Source organism: Macrotis lagotis, chromosome 1 (genome assembly GCF_037893015.1).
Source record: "Macrotis lagotis isolate mMagLag1 chromosome 1, bilby.v1.9.chrom.fasta, whole genome shotgun sequence".
Classification (NCBI taxonomy): Eukaryota; Metazoa; Chordata; class Mammalia; order Peramelemorphia; family Peramelidae; genus Macrotis; species Macrotis lagotis.
The window spans coordinates 265,075,772-265,091,892 of record NC_133658.1 but is presented as its reverse complement, the minus strand read 5'-3'; the positions used below and the strand labels follow the sequence as shown (position 1 = coordinate 265,091,892).

Here is a 16,121-nt window from a genome sequence, read left to right as displayed (position 1 = left end):
AGTATCTCTACTATTTTTACCAAAGCCACTTTAAAATTTACTGTTTCTAAATTTACAAGGGCATATATTACATGTATTCCTGATATGTTCATATCTTAATTCAAATCCTCAGTTTCTCATCAGCCTACATTAGCTAGTTTGTAATTAATCAAACAATACCTATATCACTAATAGAATTTCATAATTTTAATGAGTTTGATAAATTATATTTGTCTGATGGTTGCATGTAATCCCCACACCCTGTGCCCCCAAAAGGTTTCCTTTACTTGAAAATAAAAAGGATTGAAATTCAGAGGATTCAAACCCTTCTAAATCCCATTCCTGAAATCATAGGATTATAACAACATAGATCTGGAATCAGAAGGGGAATCTATGTTACAGTTAATTCAAGCCCTTCATTTCATAGAGGAAGAGCTGAGATCTAGAGAGGTTAAGTAACTTCCCATAAGTGAAAGAATCGAGTTTTGAACCCAGACCCTCTTACAGTATATTTCCATATAGAATTTATACACTGCTAGAATATTAGATAGAATTTATACACTGAAGAATCTCTAGAGGCCATCTAGTTTAAGCCACATAATTTTAAGAAAAAGGAAACTTGAAGTACAGAGAGAGGAAGGTAATTTACTCAATGTCACAAGATGATTATTAGCATAGCTTTGACTAGAACTAAGGCCTTTTAGTTTAGTATACCACCATTTTGAAGGTGGTATCCCTTAAAGTGAACCTGGAAAAAATCTATTTACAAAGGGTGTTTTTTTTATAAATCATTCCTATTTTATAGCTGAAAACTATTGTTAAATGAAGGATCAATAGAAGTTACAAGGAATATTGAGGTTCTCATTCATTCAAGTTGCTCTGGTTATATTTATGGGATCAGAAAAATGTTGATATTCTTGTCAACCTTACTTTATGCAATAAATGTGTAGCAGAAAAGTTGCAAGTAATTTTTTAAAAAGGAATCATGTGTGTATTTTTAATTTACAATATAAGCTTTATTTGGAAATATACACTAACTTTTATGAAGTTTAAGTATCCTTTCCACCCTAACTTAAACCCTTGAAGTTATCTGATTGACACAAAAATCATTTAATCCATTAGAACTACTCATAGTTATTATAACACTTCTGTAAATTCCTTTCAATATCAAATAATTATTTTTGTAACATAACACTTTTCTCATTTCCCTATAATTTTTAACTGATTTATTAAAAGAAAAGGTCAAAATTAATTTAAAACTAGAAGATAAGATGACACAGTAGAGTGTATAATAAAAAGTATACTGTGAAAGAATAAAATGAGAACTATTATGTACAATTAAAAAAACTCCACCTTATTTAAACAAGTTATTGCTGTCAAAAATGGAGAAGCAATGAAGGAAAGAACATCAATCCCAATTATAACAATTTTTTCAGAAGTTTAATTGTGATAAATCAATTGCTTTATGTGCTTCTGTAGCATTTCCCCATCTCATACAATGAAGCTTCCAGTGAAAACTACCACAGATTCGAGATACTGTGTAAGTCTCCATCTAATCAAAACCTTAGCTCACAAACTCCTAGCAATGTGATTAGCACTACCTGTCAGCCTAAGGACACAATTAAATCAAAACAAATTTAAGGTAGCAGCAAATTAAGAAAAATAGCCACAAAATATTTTCCTCATAAACCTAAGGCTCACTCTCCCAAAAATATGCATAAAATCCATGGGAATATTGTATCCAGTTATTGAATATGCACAGAGACACACTCATATGGAGATTATATGCCACTGTTCAGGTAATATAATCAGCACTTCCACGAGTCCTACTCTCTGTTGGTCTTATGATGTGGAATCCCTGCCATGAATATAGTCTCTGTCACATGTTGATCTAACATGGCTGTTGCTCAGTGTGTTTCTGTACTGATTCTGTGGTCACTGATGGTACTTGTCAGGTATGAGTCTAATGAACATGATGCTGGCAAGCTACTTTTAGTTCCAGTTTCTGTCACCAAAGGAATAGTGGATTGAGAAATTTTTGCTGGTACATTGTAAAGAGCAAGAAATCATCAATGCCCAGCCAGAATATTCCATTGGTAGATTTATATTGTCAAAGTCAGGAATGATTTAGGCAGGAAGTATATATGCAAGTCTTCTGTGTTAAAGTTTTGGGAGAAAATAGACAAGAATTTTATGTGGTGTATAGTCATGGATGTTCTATAATCTGTACTATAGTTCTTATTTTTACATGCTTCATTTCTCTAATATGGGATATTGAATCTGTTATGCATTGCTTTCACTGTTGAGTCAATAATTGCCTTGAGAAAACATAAATTACTTAAATTCCTTGATCTTTAGGGTTTAGGTCTCTAGGGTGAAACAATTGTCAATATAGGGATTTTTATAAGAGAGGGTAAGGATAACTAAATTATACAGACTTGTCCTTGTTCTTTCCTTTGCTCTTTCTTAGTACATGTACATAGTGCATTCATATATGTAAACACAAGTGTGTTCTCTTAACATTAGGAATTTAGGTTAAAATGAAGAACCAACTCACAAATTCCCAAGTTAGCCTTTGATAACTAAGTGAGAAGTCAAAGTAAACAATTCAAGTGCAAGGCAAACTTGGTGGAAAATAATCAAGATTAGATATTAAAGAACCAACAAAATGGTATGCTCAAAATCATTGAATTTCAAGTTAAAATGAACCTCAGAGATTATCTTGTTCAAACCATCCATCTACTATATCCCTGTCTTGTAGTTGCCTACCTTCTTTTAAAGATCTCCATTAAAAATTTACCTAACAACTCCAATACAATCCATTGAACTTTCAAATAATTCTAATTGTTGGAAAGTTTTTCTTTACCTAAATTTGCCCCTATTTGAACTTTTACCCTCTTAGTTCTACCCTCTGGATCTTAACAGAAAAAGTGTCATCCTTTTTCCACCTGGCAATTCTTTCAATATTTCAAGACAGCATTGAGTTTCCCTAAATCTTTAACTCAGGTAAAAATTACAGTTCTTTTCTCTGATCCTCATTTGGCTGATCTGCAGTCTAGTTCTATCCTCAAGACTTTTAGAAAATCAGGCCTTCCATATGCATTTGATTAAACATCTCCTGGCTATGTTTTTCTAGTCCACTCTTCTTTTTTTAGCCTATCTGCCCTAAGCAGGCAGCAGTTTACTTTCCTACCCTCCTAAACAAAACACAAATGTATCCAAATACAGTGTCCTACTTTCCCATATCCTGTTGAACTTTTCTTGAATTTCATGCAATAGTCACACATTTCAGTTTCTACTTTACAACTTTCTGAAAAACATGCATTTTACATATGGTCTTTGTAATGACATTTTTGTAGTTTATTAAATCTGGATTCACTATATTGAACAAACGTTTTCTCCAGAGATTTTTGTTGCAGCTTGAAAATGTCATTTGAAAGGAACTAAAATCTAAAGATTGTCAAAACATTGCCCTAAATTACTAACCTGTCTTTCTTCCACATATTTACAGGCAGAACATAAAGAAAACTGAACTCCAGTTTGAATTGGAAATGATTATGTAAAATGTTGCCTGCTTTGGATCTTGTAAATTAAACTTCCTCATCATTTGAGCTATACAAAAATGACATGAGTGCAAGAGTTAGGGGGCAGAGATTCTATTATTTGTTGAGTCAAATCAAGACAATAAGAATTTACTAAGTGCCTACTACATATAAGGCACTGAGCTAAGCACTGGAGAGATGAAAAAAGATGGAGGTGGGATACTAGGATGATGTGAGGAAATGGGGAAATTTTTTCAAGGACTATTGAATAAAGATAATATGTAAGTAATATATAAAGCAAGTTCTATTTCAGTGTAAATTATAGAGAATCTAAGGTATGCTTCAGAATGGTTCCAAATTTGAGACATTTAACTTAAGACCAGAGCCTTATCCAACATCTGTAGAATTTCACATTCATTCAGATTGGTAATGGGGAAAAAAACAACTTATGAATTTTTTTTCTGTTTCAGATAGACACTTTAACTAAGAGTGTGGATTGCTTCACTGCTTCATTTAAACAATATTTTTTTTAATTTAAATTAATTTAGTTTTTCCAATTACATGCAGTCAGTTTTCCGTAACATTCACTTTTTGTAATATTTTGAGTTCCACATTTCTCTCTCCTTCCCTTTTCTCTCCCCTCCTCTTGATGGCAAGTAATCTATTTTACATGAATGCATATATATATATATATATGCATGCATGCATAACTACATTAAACATATTTCCATATTAGTCACACTGAGAAAAAAGAAACAAAACAAAAGGGGGAAACCATGAGAGGAGAAAAACATAAAACATAAAACAAAGTTTAAAAATTGAAAATAATATGCCTTTGTCTATATTCTCCCTCTAAAGTTCCCTCTCTGGATGTGGATGTTATTCTCTACCACCTAGAAATGTCTTTGACCAGTGTACTACTGAGAAGAGCTAAGTCTATCAAAGTTGATCATCACACTGTGTTCCTGTTAATGTTTACAATGTTCTCCTGGCTCTGCTCACTTCACTCAGCATCAATTCATGTAAGTCTCTTTAGGCTTTTCTGTCTGTGTCCCATTCATATACCATCCATTTCTCATTTGATGAGCATTTCTTCAATTTCCAGTTTTTTGCTACAAAAAGATTAGTCAATATTTAAGCCTCTGTCATATATATGCCAAGAAATAGTTTTCAGAAGTTTCATCTTGGAGGGCCTAGGTGAGATAAATTTTTAAAATTAATTTTCTTTTAAAATATGAATATGTTGAACAACTCTAGTAATATAGAACTGAAAAGAGGATTATTTGTGAAAATGCCAATCTCTTTAATATGCTTTTTAAATTTTAAATTTTAAAATATATAGTAAATTCAACATGTTGTTTTCAAAATTTCCTTGCTTGTCTATTTTCTTTTGAACTTCCTTCAGCTCTCCTCTGGATATTTAAGTGCTTGATTTTTTTTTTTATTTTAACCCCTTCTTTATTTTCTTCTTTTTCTAGGTAATAGTACCACCATTTCTCCTGTACTACCCAATCTACCTCAATTACACAAAAAGAAAAAAGTATTATTCTTGGAACAATTAAGCATTTTCAAGTAAAACGAATGCCTAGGGGCGGCTAGGTGGCGTAGTGGATAAAGCACAGGCCCTGGAGTCAGGAGCACCTGGGTTCAAATCCGATCTCAGACACTTAATAATTGCCTAGCTGTGTGGCCTTGGGCAAGCTACTTAACTCCTTTTGCCTTGCAAAAAAAAAAAAAAAAAACCAAACCTAAAAAAAAAACAAAAACGAATGCCTATTGTCATAGCCTACTCAGTCAACAAGCATTTACTAAGAATTTACTATGTGCAAAGCACTGTGCTTAAATACTAATAATACAAAGAAAGGTTAAAAATTTGGTCCGTGTCCCCAAGGAGTTTTCATTCTTTTTTTTAAGGTTTTTGCAAGGCAAATAGGGTTAAGTGGCTTGCCCAAGGACACACAGCTAGGCAATTATTAAGTGTCTGAGACCGGATTTGAATCCAGGTGCTCCTGACTCCAGGGCCGGTGCTTTATCCACTACGCCACCTAGCCGCCCCAGGAGTTTGCATTCTAATAAGGTATCGAGTATATAAGAAATCATATACATACACGTTATATAAAGAATAGACAAAAAGTATTTCCAGAAGGAAGATACTTAAAACTTTAGGGGACCAGGAGAGGCCTCCAATATAAGATGGAATCTAAATTCAATCTTTTTGTTTATTTGTTTCATTTTGTTTTTTTGCAAGGCAATAGGATCAAGTAACTTGCCCAAGCTCACACAAATTAGGTAATTATTAAGAAGCTGAGGCTGGATTTGAACTCAGGTTCTCCTGACTCCAAGACCAGTGCTCTATATCCACTGTGCCACCTTGCTACCCCTCTCTGAGTTGAGTCTTGAAGGAAACCAGGTGACTAAAATGAGGAGGGAGAACTATACAAAGCAAAAGTCAGGAAAAGGAGTTTCCTGCTCAAGGAATAGCAGTTAGGATTATAATGCATCTGGAGAAAAGTGGAATATAAAATAATCAGCAAAGAACCAATTTGTAAAGAGTTTTATATGTCAAAATATTTTATGTTTGGATTAAAAGAAGTCAGTAGCATTTTATGGGGTTAGGTCAGATCTGGGGCAGCTAGGTGGCACAGTGGATAGAACACTGGCCCTGTAGTCAGGAGAACTAGAGTTTGAACCTGGCCTTAGACAACTGACACTAACTAGTTGTGTGACCCTGGGCAAATCTCTTAACCCTGATTGCCTCACATCCAAAGCCATTTCCAGTTGTCCTGATTCATATCTGGCCACTGGACTCAGATGGCTCTGGAGGAGAATGTGAGACTGGTGACTTAACATAGCACCCCCTCACTCTAATCTAATTCATGTCCTTGTCATGGCATCACCTCCCTGATGTTATGATCTTCTTCAAGAAAGAAGGTCAAACATCAAGGACCTGAACCATTGGTTCTGTTTTTAGCCCATCTACTGATACTATCAGATGTAATAAAGCTAGAAAAATAAGCTGAATCTAATAAGATGATATTTAATAGGGATAAATATAAACTTTATACTCGGGTTTAAAAAAAGGACTTGTCACATATAGAATGGAAATGACTCAGATGATTTTGTGTGAATAAGACCTGGGATTTTAATGAGTCATGATTCTAATAGTGTGACATGGCAACTAGTGTTAATTTGCAAATAGACTACCTTAATCAAGGAAGGTGATAGTTTCACTGAAATCCGCCCTGATCAGGGCTCATTTGGGGCATTATGAAGGTAAGTGATGATCAAGAGTGCTTCCAGAAGAGGGATAAGAAGGGTGGCAGAAAAACTACAGACTACTCCATAGAAGATTTGTTTTTTAGCAACTGGAATATTTAACCTAGAGAGAGAAGTATGATGGAAGGGAAGGGAAATTAATCTGTAAGTATTTGAAAAGTTATAAATATGGAAGTAAGATTAGACTTATTTTGGTTGGGCCTAGAGGGTAAAAAAACTAGTAAGAAAGAATGGTTGTTAAGTCATTTTTCAGGCATGTCAGACTCTTAGTGACCCAATTTGGGATTTTCATCGCAGATACTAGTTTGCCATTTCCTTCTCCAGCTCATATTACATATGAGGAAACTGAAGCAAACAGGCATAAGTGACTTGTTGAAGGTCACCCAGATGTTAAGTGTCTGATGTGACTTAGGAACATATATTGTCCTGACTCATACCTGGCACTTCATCCATTGGGCCATCTAGCTGCTTGGGTGGGATTTGCAAGGTACAAAATTGAGGTCAACATAAAAATAAAATTCCTAATAATTTAAACTATCGATGAGTGGAATGGTCTTCCTCAGAAAGTAGTGAGTCTTTCATTGGGGGTATTCAATGGATGCTAAATAATTATTCTTCGAATGTACTGCAGAGACTTCCAGGGCAGAGTAAAGATGGTGTCATGTAGCTAGCATGCTCCCAGAAATTTTCCCTTTACAATATTAAATAAAGCCTCTATGCAAACATAAGAGCCACAAACCTCACCCAAAAAGAAAACAAAACAAAACATATCTTCAATTGTAGACATTATGGAGGATCTTCAGTGAAAGTCTGTGTATTTGGGAGAAAAGGGGAAGTAAAGTCCAGCTAGGCAGCAGAGCAGGAAAGATAGCAGGAGGCTTCTAGCCACAGTGCAGCTCAAGTTCTGGCAGTTAGATAGCAGGCCAGCAAGGAGGGTCCCATTTCAGACAAAGGCTGAACCCTGGAAGCACTGGGATAGCAGCAGGACTGGGTTGGAAACAAATCACTGTATAGACAAAACTTAGACATAAAAGAGGAAACAAACCTCTGCATAGGTAAAATGTTGGCAAGAAATAAGCCAAGGATCATACTCTCAGTCCCAGCGCAAAAAGTTCAGGATTATACTCCCTATACCTCAGGAATAGAGCTCAACAATCAAAATGAGAGGGAAAAATTTTTTAGTTATAGAAAGTTACTACTCAAAAATGTCAACTCGAAAGAAGAAAGCAATGATAAATTACCTAAATGGGAAGTATCAAAGGAGTTTATGCATTGAACTCAAATCCAAAAACTCATAGAAGAGCTTAAAAAGATTTTAAAAACCAAAGAGAGGAAGAAGAAAAATGGAAAATAGAAATGGGAGTCATACAAGAAAATATGTAAAAAATAACTAAAGAAACTAACTCCTTCCAAAGTAAAAATAACAAAGTGGAAAAAAATATAACTCATCAAAAAATAAAATTGATCAATTGGAAAAGGAATGCAATAGATGTGAAAGTCAAATGAACCAAGTGGAAAAGGAATGAAATTCAACTAAAAGTAAAATTAGCCAAAAAGGAAAAGGGAACATAAAACTAACTGAAGAGAATAAAACCCTAAAAATTAGAATTGGACAAAAAGGACCTAATGAATCTGAGAGACACCAAGAACTGATAAACAAAATCAAAAGGCTGAAAATTTTGAAGAAAATGTAAAATACCTTTTAGGAAAAATAAATGACCTGGAAAATAGATCCAGAAAAGATAATTTATGAATTGCTGGTCTACCAGAAAGTCTAGATCAAAAAAAAAAAAGAGACTGGAAAATATCTTTCAGGAAGTTATAATGAAAAACTATCCTAATGTACTAGATCAAGGCTGTTCAAAATATGACTCACATGTGGGTTTTAATTTTTCAGGAGCAAAAAAATGAAATAAAATTTGCAAGGAATGAATAGTATATTTTTAAAATTCCACCACTTCTAAATAATCTCATTAATTTTCCTTTGGTGTTTGTAAGCAGTATTACAGATGGAATGTATTGAATGGAATTTGTAATCTGTGGGATTCCATCTGTAAGATGAAGACTAGTCAGTATGTACCTCTCTTTATACTGTAGTGTTGTTGCTTTGTTGTTTTGTGTTTGCTTTTGTGCTTTGTGCCTTCACCTGTCATATTGATGATGCACATTCCCCCACATTCTAAGAAGTTAAAAATACTATGACTTTTCTTAGCTCTTGCTAAACCTAATAAAGTAAGACTACAAATTAATTTTATATTAATGTACTGTATTTTTATTCTGGGTGTGGCCCTCCAATAATTATTTTATTTTAATGTGACCCTAAGATAATTTAAGGTTGGACACCCTTGTACTAAATCAGGAAGAAAAAATAGTCCTCAAAAAATATACAGAACACCTCCAGAAAGAGACCCCCAGAATAAAAACTCAGAGGATGATTATAGACAAATCCCAGAATTTTCAAATAGAGGGGAAAATACTGCAAACAGCCAAAAAGAAGCAATTTAAATTCCAAACGACCATCAGAATTTCACAAAACTTATCAGCTTCAACATTAAATGATTAGAGGACATGGAATATTGTATTTTGAGGGCACCTATGAATTTGTTACTCTACAAAATTCAGCATATTCTGTCAGGGGAAAAGCTGTACTTTCAATGAAAGATAGTTTTTCCAAAATTTTCTGATAAAAAGACCAGAAATGAACAGAAAATTCACTCTTTCACTCTTCAAATACAAGACTCAAGAGATGCATAAAAAGGTAAATGGAAAAGAAAAAAAAAACAAATGCCAGTCAAGAACATTGAATTGTACAAATCCCAACAATGGAAGATAACCTATCTCTCTTGAGATAGTTAAAGGGTTGAATATAGTTGAAGGAGGAAAGACCAGCAGGAGGCTTCTAGTCACAGTGTAGCTCAAGTCCTGGCAGTCAGATAGCAGGACAGTAGAGAGGGTCCCATAGCAGGACAGCAGGGAGGCTCCCATTCCCAGACAAAAATCTGAACCCTGGAAACACTGGAACAACATAGAGGAAAAAACCACTGCATAGATAGAGTCTGGACATAAAGGAGGAAACAAAATTGTGCACTGGCAACACTTTGGCAGGAGCTAAACAAGGGTTCAGACCCCCAGCCTTAGAGGTTTATGGGTATGGTTGGTTCTTGTCCTTCATTATTGAAGAAAACCAAATTGACACCACTATGTTTGAGTCAAATTGCAGTGTGTCCAAATGTGAATGATCAGACCAAGAGCTCAGAATGCTCTACCATACAGCCAGTACAAATAATCCAGGTGAACACCTGGGTTGTTTCTCTAAACTTATGTATCTCATGTTTCCTTTGAGTTACTTTAATTCTGCCTTGCTGATAGAACTCAGCACTTTCTCTGATGAGGGCACCCTATGCTGGGTGGCTCTGTGTCATTGTCTCCCATGCCTTTCAATCAATTCTAAAGTTTTTAAGAAAGATCTTCAGAGTGCCCAATACTGAGTACTTAGTGGCTCTATCCCTAATTAAATTAGAAGTGAACTAACTTTACTAGATACCTAAGTAAAGGAGAGGTTGAGGTACACTAGGGGCACCAGGTAGGAGTGTACTTAGAAGGGTTGGACATAAAGAGATTAGAAAAGTGATCTTATCTTAATACTTTAAGTTAATGAGAATTTTAGTACCATAATTAGGGTGCTAAAGAGGTAGAGGAAGAGAGTGTACCCAACATTAGTTGAAAAGGGTTGTAGAGCTATAGTTGGAGTACTATAAAGATGGAGGGAGAGTGTATACTTAGAGTGACTGGACAGGAAAACATCAAGAAGAGATTATGTTTTGCTTGACACTTTGGCTACAATTGTAGGGAGTGGGATTGGAGTGGGTATAAATTGTTCATGAAATGATTTGGCTTTGCATGATGCTTTGGCTCATGAGAATTGTGTGTCCATAGTGGGGTAGGTACTTGAAAAAGAGGTAAAGTGTAAAATGATCATAATATGATGTGATTTATGATTCTTGAGGAGTGCATTTCTAATGAGAGAGAAGAGAGAACACTTAGTGACTATGAAACAATGCTGCTTGCTTATCAATCAATCAATTAAAGCAAGCAGGTAATCAAACTTTGAGAATAATTCTTCAGTCAGGATTGATAGAAGGAGTGTGTTTTGACGAAGGGGTTGTAAGTCCAAGACAGGTTATAAAAATAAAAACCTAAAAATAAGAACTATTTTAAGAAAAGACTCATCATTAGTGGATAAATAACTCCAGCTAAAGAATGAGAAAGACCTATTATAGCAGAGGGAAATAAGGGAGGGTGTGGACACTAAATAAATTTTACTTGGCCTAGAGACAGAATAACATGCATTCCCAATTGGGTTTAAAAAAATCTATTTTATCCTCTAGGGAAGTAAGAGGGGGGAAAGGTAAAAAAAAAAAAAGAAGGGACTGATAAAAGGTAAAAGTGAGACTGAAAGTAAAGTAATAGCTAAAATTTAAAAAGGAAAGTTAAAGGGGAAAAGTAGTCAAACATTGATGAGGAAAAAAAGAAGGGGGAAGAGAAAAGTATAAATGGGGAAAGATATTATGGAGAGAAACAGAATTAGTAATCTTAACTGTAAATGTGAATGGGATGAACTCTCCTAGAAAACAAAAGTGGATAGCAGAAGATATTAAAAACCAGAATCCCATAATATGTTGTTTACCAGAAACATATTTGAAGCAGAGGTAAAGGTACAAGGTTGGAGCAAAATATATTATGCTTCAGTGCAAGTGAAAAAATCAGGGGTAGAGATCCTGAAATCAGACAAAGCAAAAGCAAAAATAAATCTCATTAAAAGGGATAGGGAAGAAAAATACATCTCTTAAAAGGCAACATAGGCAGTGAAGTTTATCGTTATTAAATATATATGCACCAAGTGGTATAGCATCAAATTCTTAGAGGAGAAGCTGAATGAATTACATGGAAACATAGACAGAAAAATTTTAATAATGGGGGGACCTTACCCTCACTCTCTTAGAATTAAATAAATCTAATACCCAAATAAATAAGAAGGAAGTTAATAAGGTGAATAAATCCTGGAAAACTTAGGCCTCTAGAGAAAACTGAAAGGAGATAGAAAAGAACATCTTTTTCTCTGCAATCCATGGCACTTATGCGAAAATTAACCTTGTACTAAGGCATAAAAACCTTATACTCAAATGCAAAAAGACAGAAATAATAAATGTATGCTTTTCAGATCATGATAATAAAAACAACATAGCATAAAAGATCATGGAAAGATAAACCAGTGCTCACTTAGGCAGCACATATACTAAAATTGGAATGATACAGAGAAGATTAGCATGGTCCCTGCACAAGGATGACACGTAAATTTGTGAAGCGTTCCATATTTTTGTTTTATGTTATTAGCACTGGGGGAAGAGTCAAATAAATTCATGTTTATCATCTTGTTATTTTTTATATTAGTATCTGTGTGAAGTATTTGTCATTATCTAGAATTGCATCTAGACCATGTAGTCTTAAGGAAGGCTTTAACTATGGAGTTAAAAAGCCAGGATAATGATATTTTCTTCTATTAATAAATTGTTACCTAACATTGGGTTAGATGTGAAAAATAAAGAAAGATAAACAAAAAATTAATTGCAAACAAAATAACTTAATATTAAAGTATGACTGTATCAGCGAAACCAACAGAAATCATATGATTATCTCAATGGATGCTGAAAAAACCTTTGACAAAATACCACATCCATTCCTATTAAAAACAATAGAGGGGCAGCTAGGTGGCACAGTGGATAAAGCACCGGCCCTGGAGTCAGGAGTACCTGAGTTCAAATGCGACCTGAGACACTTAATAATTACCTAGCTGTATGGCCTTGGGCAAGTCACTTAACCCCATTTGCCTTGCAAAAAAAACCCCCTAAAATAACGGAGAGGGGTGGTCAAGTGGCTTAGTAGATAGAGCACTGGCCCTGGAGTCAGGAGTAGTTCAAATCCAGTCTCAGACAATTAATAATTACCTAGCTGTGTAGCCTTGGGCAAACCATTTAACCCCATTGCTTTGCAAAAACCTTAAAAACAAACAAAAAACACTAGAGAGTATAAGAACACATAGAGTTTTTCTTAGTCATAGAAATAATCAATGATATCATCCAAAATGATAACAATGAGACATCATACTAAAACTGATGGGATGCAGCCAAAGCTGTTTTTAGGAGTAATTTTATAACTAAAAATACTTATATGAATAAAATAGATAAAAATGAGATCAATGAATTGGGTATGCAACTAAAAAAGTTAGAAAAAGAACAAATTAAAATCCCCAATTAAATTCCAAATTAGAAATTCTGAAAATCAAAAGAGAGAGCAATTGAAAGAAAGAAAACCTTTGATCTAATAAATAAAGCTAAGAGTTGGTTTTATGAAACAACCCAATAAAAATAGATAAGCCTTTGATAAATCTGATTTTTAAAAAAAAGAAAGAATACCAATTACCAGTATCAAAAATGAAAAGGGTGAACTGTAATGAGGAAGAAATTAAAGAAATAATTCAGAGCTATTTTGACCAATTGTATGCCAATAAATTTTGCAACCTGAGTGAAATGAATGAATATTTACAAAAGTTATAAGGGCAGCTAGGTGGTGCAGTGGATAGAGTACTGACCCTGGAGTCAGGAGTACCTGAGTTCAAATCTGACCACAGATACTTGGTAATTACCTAGCTGTGTGGCCTTGGGCAAGCCACTTGATCCCATTTGCCTTGCAAAATCCTAAAAAAAAAAAGTTAAGTAAAATATTTACAAACCCACCCAGATTAAAAGAGGAAAAAATATTTAAATAACTCCATTTCAGAAAAAAGAAATTGAAGAAACCATCAATAAAACTCCCTAAGATTAAGTATCCAAGTTCAGATGGATTTATAAGTTAATTCTGTAAAACATTTAAGGACCAATTAATTCCAGTTCTACATAAGCTATATAAAAATAGGAGAAGGAATTCTGCCAAATTCCTTTTATGATACCATGATGATGTTGTTACTTAAACCAGGAAGAGTCAAACAGACAAAGAAAATTAAAGACCAATCTCCCTAATGAACATTGATGCAGAAATCTTAAATAAAAATTTAGCAAAGAGATTACAAGTTATCACTAGGATAATTCACCATGACCAGATGGAATTTATACCAGCAAGGCAGACACGATTCAATATTAGGAAAACATTCAACATAATTGAACATATCAAAATCAAAACCAACACAAATCATATGATTATCTCAATAGATGCTGAAAAAGCCTGTGACAAAATACCACATCCACTTCTATTAAAAAACACTAGAGAGTATAGGAACACATGTAGTTTTTCTTAAAATAATAAGCAATATCTATCTAAAACATCAACAAACAATATATGCAATGGGGATACACTAAGAGCATTTCCAATAAGATCAGGGATGAAACAAGATTGCCCATTATCACCATTACTATTTAATAGAATATTGAAAATGTTAACTTCAGCAATAAGAGAAGAAAAAGAAATTGAAGGAATCAGAATTGGCAATGAGGAAGTAAAACTTTCACCCTTTGCAGATGATATGATGGTAGACTTAGAGAACTCTAGAAAATCATCTAAAAAACTACTTGAAACAATGAACAATTCTAGCAAAGTAGCAGAACATAAACATCAGCATTTCTCCATATGAATAACAAAGTTCAAGGGCAAGATATAGAAAGAGAATTCCTTGGAAAGTAACAGCAGACAACATAAAATACTTGGGAGTCTACCTTCCATGACAAACCTAGAAAATATATGAACACAATTACAAAACACTTTTCACACAAATAAATTCAGATCTAAATAAATGGAAAACCATCAATTGCTTATGGTTAGGCTGAGTTCATATAATAAAAGTGACAATTCTACCCAAATTAAATTACTTATTCAGTGCTATGCCAATCAAAACTATCAAATAACTATTTTACAGACCTAGGAAAAAAATATCAAAATTCAACTGGAGCAACGAAATATCAAGAATATCAAGAGAACTGATGAAAAAAAATGTAAAGGATGGTAGCATAGTTGTATCACATCTAAAACTGTACTATAAAGTGGCAGTCATCAAAATAACCTGGTACTGGATATCAAATAAGGTAATGGATCAGTGAATTAGGATAGGTATAAAGAAAAAGTAGTGAATGACTATAGTAATCTATTGTTTGACAAACCCAAAGACTTCTGGGATAAGAACTCACTATTTGACAAAAACTGTTAGTAAAACTGGAAAATAATAAGGCAAAATCAAGGAATAGACCCACATCTCATACCCTATACCAAAATAAAGTTTAAATAGGTACAGGATTAGACATAAAGGGTGATACTATAGACCAATTAACAGATCAATAAATATTCTTATAGACCAATTAACAGATCAATAAATATTCTATCTGTTGGATCTATGGAAAGGGGAGAAATTTATGACCAAACAAGAAAGTGAGTACATTATAAATTGTAAAATGTATAATTTTGGTTATATCAAATTTAAAAAGTTTGTCCATCAATAAAACCAATGCTGCCAAGAAAAAACCCAGAAAGCTGGGAAACAATTTTCATAGCTAGGAGTTCTAATAAAGATCTCGTTCCTAATATTTAAATTTATAAGGTTACAAGTCATTCCCTCCAAAAAAGATCAAAAGATATGATTAGGCAGTTTTCAAAAGAAGAAATTAAAGCTAGATATATATATATATATATATATATAATCATATGAAAAAGATATTCCAAACCATTATAGATTTAAAAAATGCAAATTAAAACAGCTATGATGTACCACTTCATACCTATCAGATTGGCTAAGATGACTAAAAGGGAAAATGATCAATGTTGGAGAGGTTGTGGGAATATTGTGACATTAAATCACTGTTGGTGTTGTGAACTAATCTAATCTTTCTGGAGAGAAATATGAAACTATGTGCAAGATGCAATAAAACTGATAACATCCTTTGATAGAACAATATTAGTATTAGTCCTCTGTCCAGAAGAAATCATAAAAATGGGGAAAGCTACACATGCTCCACAATATTCACAGCAGCTCATTTTGTAGAGGCAAATAATTGGAAATTGAGGGGATGCCCATTAATTGGGGAATGACTGAAGAAATTATTGTATATGGATGTTATGGAGTACTATTGCTCTACAGGAAACTATAAATGGTTGGACTCTAGAAAAGCATGGAAAGAATCACAGGAACTGATGATGAGAGAAGGGAGCAGAACCATGAGGGCACTGTGCACATTAACAACAACATTCTGGGTTGATCAACTATGATGAATGCAGTTCCTCTCA

At 33.9% G+C, this 16,121-nt stretch overlaps 1 non-coding gene across 1 annotated transcript; it reads left to right on the top strand.

Moving 5' to 3' along the window:
- Positions 1-12,069: 12,069 nt before the first annotated feature.
- On the top strand, positions 12,070-12,176 carry LOC141510328 (U6 spliceosomal RNA). The gene has a single exon (XR_012474827.1). It is a non-coding gene; the product is annotated as a U6 spliceosomal RNA (small nuclear RNA).
- Positions 12,177-16,121: the final 3,945 nt, after the last annotated feature.